General features: G+C 47.9%; 1 non-coding gene across 1 annotated transcript; it reads right to left on the bottom strand.

Moving 5' to 3' along the window:
- Positions 1-574: 574 nt before the first annotated feature.
- Positions 575-738, bottom strand: LOC138528968 (U1 spliceosomal RNA). Its single transcript, XR_011284339.1, has one exon. It is a non-coding gene; the product is annotated as a U1 spliceosomal RNA (small nuclear RNA).
- Positions 739-7,495: the final 6,757 nt, after the last annotated feature.

The following is a 7,495-nucleotide window of genomic DNA, read 5'->3' on the forward strand; positions in this document are numbered from 1 at the left end:
CCCTCTGACCCGTGCCGCCTTCTTTGTCCCACGAATTGTTGTGGGCACCGTACAGTGTCCTGTCTTTCCTTCCATTGTTCTTCTCCCTTTTTTTGGGGTGTGAGGGTTTGCGGAAAAGAAAAAGAAAAGAGGAAGACGCTGAGTACACAGCGCACTTCCCCAGCTGTTTGGGTCCCCGTTCAGGGTCCACAAACAGTTTGTGTTCTTTGTGCTGCAAGCAGCTCCTTATATAGGACCCAGGGCAGCCCCTGGGTCCTTGTTGTGTATCTGTAGGGGCTGTGACTCCAGCCCCCAGGCCAGCCATGGGACAGTCTGTGCCCCCGGGAGGGGCTCTTATTTGTTGTTCCCTTGCTGGCTGCCCTCGCTTCCCTTGGGTGCTTAGCACCCAATTGCTTTTTTGAAAGGGCGAGGTGTTCTTTCATACCTCGCCCTTCCTGCGCTTTGCAGTGCGTAGACTGCGTGTCTCCAGGAGTGATTGGAGAGGAGAGATGGGCTTATGGGGGAGGGCCGCTGCCCCTCTCCTGGGCCTGCTGCCATGGGGCAGCAGCTACCCTGCCTCGCCTGGGGCGGCCCGGCAGCGATGCCCAAAACGCAGTCCCATACTACCAGAAATAATGCAGGCGAGTGTCCCCCGTTTAGTGACTTTGCAGAGGTCAGCAGATCTAATGTGCAATGGATGAGCCTCACCCTGGGAGATCAGCCTTTCTGATCACAGATTCCCCAATGCCAGGAAAGTGTGAGTCGCAGGCATAAGGACAGAGGGTGGACCTGTTCTGAAAGCCCTGCTAAGTGAGGGTGAGAAGGCAGGCCCTGAACCAGACCCAGCCCTCCCGGAAGCCCTCAGCATCTGCAGAGCTGCCTGTCACACGTGTAGGGGACGCTTTGGCAGGGAGAGCCGAACAGAAGAGGCACATTGTAGCACAGTTCCTTTCTCCCATCAGGCCCAGCTCTGCCTGAGATTTGCATACACTCGGGCCTGGCCACCAGCCAACAGGTCCAGTCGGAAAGCAGGAGGGCTTAAGAGCAAGCCTGTTGCAGTCTGCCCAATAGCCTGTCATCCCCACACAGGCCCATGGCTCCTTCCGAGCCCCACATCAGGACAGGGCAACGCCATGAAGGCAAGGCCCGATCATGCACGATCGGTGCTTGGACGGGGCCTGCCGCAGCTTGCCCTGTAGGCCAGTCCGAGCCTTCACCCAGGGTCAGACTGGGGCAAAAAAATTGGCCCGGGCACCAACGAAAAAAAGTGCCCCACAGTTGCAAATGGAAATTCATTCATTTTTTTGACACTGGTTGAAAAGTACCCATGGGGGATGTTTTCGATAAAATGTGATGCAAACTGTTAATGTTAACGAATATTTATTCAGCAACACTCTGTCAAAACAATTAGCCACATAGTGAGGTAACCCATCAAACTGGCCCACATTGGGCAAAAAGTGGCTAACTTAGATCAAAAAAACTGGCCCACAGAAGCATTTTGCATTTTTGGTTCGGCCATGAGCCTATTGCCCTATAAGCCAGTCCGAGCCTGCTTGCAGTCCCCGTACATATGTGAAGTATTATTCTGTGTCACACGCACTGCGTCAGTAAGATCATGATAAGTCATTGGCTCAGCGGTTGGCACCAGTGGCATCGCCATGAGCCTTGATGAAGCACCATGTTTGCGTATGGGACCAGAATGGTCCATTGCTATGCATTTATCATCTCACTCCTGACCTGGCCAGGCGAGTCCAGGTTCCGCACTGAGCCGAAGGGCTTGCTGACTTTTGCCTGACTTTCATACCCTCGCGGTAGACACGTAGGGAGGAGTCTTGCACACAGAAATAGCCATGGCTTAGATCATAGATGAGTGGCAGGTAGCAGGGCAAAGGAAGGAAACGTCGTATGGCCATTTTGCTTCACAAATACTCGGCCTACAAAAAACTGTTTTAATCGATGTGAAATAATGGTGGACGCCTATGTCACAAGGAAGCAACTAGCATATTGATGCCAGTGTCTATTACACTGTTTGAACTATTTGTTTTGTATTATAAAGGAGCTAAGCTATTAGCATATTGATGTCATGTTTTACAATATTTCTTTTGTTCTTGAAAACTGCTAATGAATTGCTCTAGAAATGTACATCAGACTGTTTGGCTTTTTTCAGTATGTTAGCTTTAGTTAGTGTGAATGTGGTGTGAAGTATGAAGCTGTTTAATTGCTAGTGTATGTGTTAGTGCCCTTTATCATTGTGTATTGTGTCACACGTTTTTCATCTTTTTCCATTAGCTGGCTCGATACATTTTTTGCTAAAACTATTAACTTTTGTATTTTTGAGTAGTTGAATAAATATATTGCTCTAAGTTTACATCAGGAAGCTGCTTTCTGTGGGTACTTCAGAAGGCCTCCTGTTTTACCGCTCTGCCCGAGTATCTGTTTTGCAATCTGAAAACTGGAAAAATCTCCTGCTTGTGAGTTGGGGTGTGAACTCCATATTTATTATTTATTTATTTGCATATTTTTTAAAGCGCTCACACAGTGCTGTTACAGGAATATGTCTTAGTTGCGTATTTATAACGCGCTTAATGCCCAGACGTTTCTAAGTGCGGACCCGGGGATCGGACCTGTGCTGCTCCGTGTCGACTTGTTTCCAAGGCGAGCACCTTGCCGCTGAGCTATCCTCCATAGACAGTCAGTAATTGTGGAGGACATGGCTGACAGTGGTGGTAACACCAATCGTCAATGGAGACTTTAGAATAGGGAGTAACCCTAATTCCATATAAGGTGGTAATCTGTTTTACCACCGATGGTAACAGTTATGGAATAAACCGGCATTGGAGCAGCTAATATTGAGTGTCCTTGGTGTCAATAAGATGGGTATTATATGATAGGTTATTTATAACGTGCTTAATAACCAGAGGTTTCTAAGCGCGGACCCGGGGATCGAACCTGTGCTGCTCCCTATCATTTCCAAGGCGAGCACGTTGCCCCTGAGCTATCCTCCCGAGAGTAGGGAGTGAAAGGGGCAGGGTTCTAGCACCGCCTAGTAAGAGATTAATACGGGGTACCTATCTAGGCAGAGATTGGTCTGGATTTGCATTCATTTGTTAATAGGACAAAATGTGCCTAGAGTGTTCGCATCATGCGCACTTTTCTGCAATGTTGCGCTCTAGGTGTATTTTTCAGTTGTGTGAGGTCAATATAAACACGCAGCACGCGGGAGAGACGCATGATTTCCCGCGCTCCTCGCGGACGCCCCCGGGGTAGCAGGCGGCACTCTCTGTGCACCGTATAAACACGCGTTGAGCCCGTGCGCGTAACCCTGGCATCGCCTCTCTCACACGGTCCCCGTATTTCCCCCCAGAGGGTGTTACACGAGACAAAGAAACACTTCTGATCCTTCGAAGCTGGCATCCGCCGAGTGTTTTTATTATTCATGAAACTAGAAACCCGGCGTTTCAAATGTGTGGGATGCGGCCAAGAACAGCTGTGGCCACTTCCGGCTTTCGTGGAAGGCACACGGCACTGCATGGCATTAACGGAGGCTCAGCCGTGACAGCAGCTTGCGCCAGAACCGTCCACAAGGGGGAGCTTTGCTATTTCATACTTGGAGGAATTCTGGTTGGCAGAGGGGAAGTGCATGGAGTGTAGGGGATATCAACCCTCGCCATGGGCGTAGTTTTAGGGGGGGACAGCGGTGTTTGTCCCCCTCAACTTTCATGGCACACCATTTTGTCCCCACTCATTTGGCTGGGGCACCTTTCCTTCAGATGTCATGTCCCCCCCAACTTTTTCAGCAAAGTTACTCCACTGACCTTCGCCCATTATAGAGAGAAGCGGCTTAAACTTTGTTGTTTCGCTTTTACCATTTCTGTTCGCCGGGTGCATGTCCACTGGACCATGTAAGGCTGGTGGCGTTTGTGCCTCTCTAGATTTGCATGGTCCATAGGCTCCTGCCCCTCCCCACACATTCAAATTAGATGGGACGTTTCAAACAAAGTGCTCCAGCTCCTCCACGTATGTGCAGGGTCCGGGAATCACTGTGCCTCCTGGTTTCTGTTCTTGTGTGCGAGAGCCAGAGGGCCTTCGTTCGGCATAGCGAGAAGCAGCATCCGGAACAGGTCTGAAGCTGAAGATCTATATGTATTTTCCATGCATAAATGTGTATGAATGTGTATGTATGCGCGCGTATGTATGCCTGTGGGAATGAGCAAGTGTATGATGATTGGGTGCACATGTAGATGAATGAGGGTATGCTGTATGAATGCTATGTGAATGTGTTGAATGAGCGAGTGAATGGGAGAGTGAATATGTGTGTCTGCTTGTGTTTGGGTTGTGCCGGCCTAGGTCACTGATTTATAAGGAAGGAGATTTATATCATTTTATGACAGGTGTAGCATCTGTAATAAAGGAAGCATGATGGGTGTTCTTACATAGCTAGACTGCCATTTTGGTGCAGCCTGTCTAGCCATTTCTAACTGTGGCATGACATTTTTTAGCGACATCTATGATAAGGCAAGCATGAAATGTGTTATTACGTGGCAACCTGGCATTTTGGTCCAGCCAGTCAAGAGTTTTCTTACTATGGCATGAAATATTTTCTGGGCATCTATGATAAAGCAAGCATGATAAGTGTTATTATGGGAGTAGTCTGGCATTTTGGTGCAGCCAGTGTAGCCATTTCGTACTGTGGCATGACAATTTTCACTGGGCATCTATGATAAAGCAAGCAAGATAAGCGTTATTACGTGGCTAGACTGGAATCTAGGTGCAGCAAGTCTGCTTATAATATCTTACTGTGGCATGGCAAACCTAATAAGTGTTATTGTGTGGCTAGACTGGCATTTTGGTGCAGCCAGTTTGGAGATGTTTTCCTAAATGTGGCATGGTATTTTTTCTTTGGCAATGGCAACATGAGTTTTTTTGTTATGTGGAGATTCTGCCAAAAAATTGGCAGAACCGGCGTGGACTTGTTTTCTTATTGTATCATTACTGGCATTATGCCAAAGCAGACTCGAGTGTGTTCTTGTATGGGAAAACTGGCATATATCAGTGCAGCCAGCATGGAAATGTATGGGCACAGCCAGCTTGGAAATATCTTTACAGTAAGATATATAGTGGGCAGTGACATCTGGAAAACAAATTGGAAAATGCTCCTGTTCACAGTTAGTTACTTTCATTTATTCTATGATTTTAATGAGTTATCCTACAAATCCAATTGCAATCTGTCTGGCTTTTTACCCAACTTTTCACTTAAAGTGTGCTGTGAAATGCACCATTTAGCCTTGTATTCAAAACAGTGTCACAGGAAGAACCCCACCTCCCCCCCCCGAAGCCACGCATGTTTGGTTCAAGCTCCCTCGCTACGATTGGTCGCTCAGGCATATTTGTGGGAACTATTTATGCCCCTCCAATTAAAAAATAAACCTGCCACAACTGCTTATCACCCATTCAGAAATCAAGCAACAATGTATACATTCATTTGTGATTCTTCTCAGGGCCTTCTCTTTCCAAGACAGAGGAGACATATGGTGTGCAAACAGCAGGAGGGCAGACTTCCACCATATCCTCATCAGTAAGGCTGGCCCGCTTTTGAAAGTGACCGCACGGCGACGTGTAGCACCATGCAAACGCAAACAAATAAATAAATAAACGTGTCTCATGAAAGGGTTGTTGTGTTTTGGATGGAGCTTGGCTACACCAGGTCAAGGAAGGATGGTCTTGCGCTGTGTCTATGGTCCCTGGGCTCGGCATTGTCAGCTGTAAAATGCTTCGCTGGCTTGAAAAAGCTCTGAAGGACTCAGCGCTGTCCTGCAGATACCAAGTTTGAAGCCCCTCTTTCTTCCTTCTGTGGTTGACGAAATGACCACCATAGAGTTGGCAACTATCACGTGTGGCCCGTGCGCTTTGAGGACCCATGGGCGAGTAGCGCTATATAAGAATTACAAATAAATAAATATACGCCGCCAGTATTAATATTGGGTTAGAGCAGAAAATGAATGCGCTTGCCAGACACGGCATCAGTCTTGGCAAAGTGAGAGAAACTTGGCTATCGATAGCTCGGCCTACCTTATGCAAGCCATCTGCATCTTGGGTTCCGCCTTTTTAAAAGCGTGTGATGACGTGTTGAAGTGAGAATGCAGAGGTCAATACAGTGTGACCTAAAGTTACTCTCTTTGGAGCCAATCTTGCTACATTTCTGCCATTAATGTTCCTATGCACTTGCACTAGGAGAAATGCCGTCAGGCCTACTAAGCTAGTTACTTTTTTGTTAGATCATTCGAAAATGTCAAAGCCTCAGAATGACTACTGTATTCCCTTGCTCCCTTCCCGCCTTGAAGCGCTTTGAAGCACTTCACTTGTGTATAAGCGCTGTACAAATAAACAATTACAATTACTACAACCGTCCTGGTAAACTCAAAGTTTTCTGTTAGAGAAAAGCCTTGAGTCCGCCGCAGGCGACGCCGCTGTGCGTTCTTAGGATGGAAATTGGACTTCACTCGATAGAACTGGAGATGAGCACGCTGTTCATGAATTTGCACTGTGGGGTAAGGCGACTGGGGGGTGGGGGTTCTATCCATTACCTTCACATTCCTCTTCCTCATCCCAGTACTTACATTTAAGGACCCTCCTCCTCTACATGAAGCATTATTTTGTTTTCTTTTTGGAGCTTTCTTTCCTCCCACTTACCCACGAACCCTGTTAAATAATGCCCTGACCTTTGGCCAGGAAGGTCAACATCTTCCCGGATCAGGGCTTTGGAAAGCACCAGCAGCAAGCCTCTCTGCCCCCACTTCCTGTAGGGTGGAGGGGGTATGGAAGAAGGCATGCTCTTGTGACCCTCCCGGGATGGGGTTCAATTAAGCGAACTTGTGGGTTTTCCACAAGCACACTCTTGTGCCCCCTGTTGAGTGATTGAGAGCCCTGGAGATCCTGCATCTGCAGCATGCCACTGGGCGGAGTCGGGATCCATGCCTGGGGCTGTCAGGCAAGGAGAAGCAATCCGATGAGGATGTGGTTGGACAGTCGCCGAGTGGGGCCGCCATGCTGCAACTCATGGGTAAGATATGATATGATAGGGCATTTATAACGTGCCTATACACAAGTAATTCAAGGCGCGAAAAAAGGGTAATGGATAATGCCACTGGTTGGGGTCATTCAGCCGCCATAGGCATTGCAGATGCAGCGACCAGGTTGCCATCGTTACCGGGTTACGCACCTCCAACAATAGAGAGAAGCCAGCATGAAACCGCTTTCAGCAATCATTGTGCTGGAGCGTCATTGAGCGCTGCCGTAAGGTTCTGAGCACTAGTTCTTCAAGTTCCTCCTCACTCCAGGCCAGGATGGGCAAACTAAGGGAGTCTGAAGACTTGGCCAGCACAGATAAGTGGGCATATAAGAAGAAGCTGGAATTAAGATTTTCTATATCACGAGGGACTGCTAGAACATTATGAAGCAGCACATCAAAGAACATGAAGGTAGGACAAGGAGGAAAAGATCCCCATCTAGTCCTTAC

The sequence above is a fragment of the Ambystoma mexicanum genome, chromosome 7q, assembly GCF_040938575.1.
Source record: "Ambystoma mexicanum isolate Mex_15411 chromosome 7q, UKY_AmexF1_1, whole genome shotgun sequence".
Classification (NCBI taxonomy): domain Eukaryota; kingdom Metazoa; phylum Chordata; class Amphibia; order Caudata; family Ambystomatidae; genus Ambystoma; species Ambystoma mexicanum.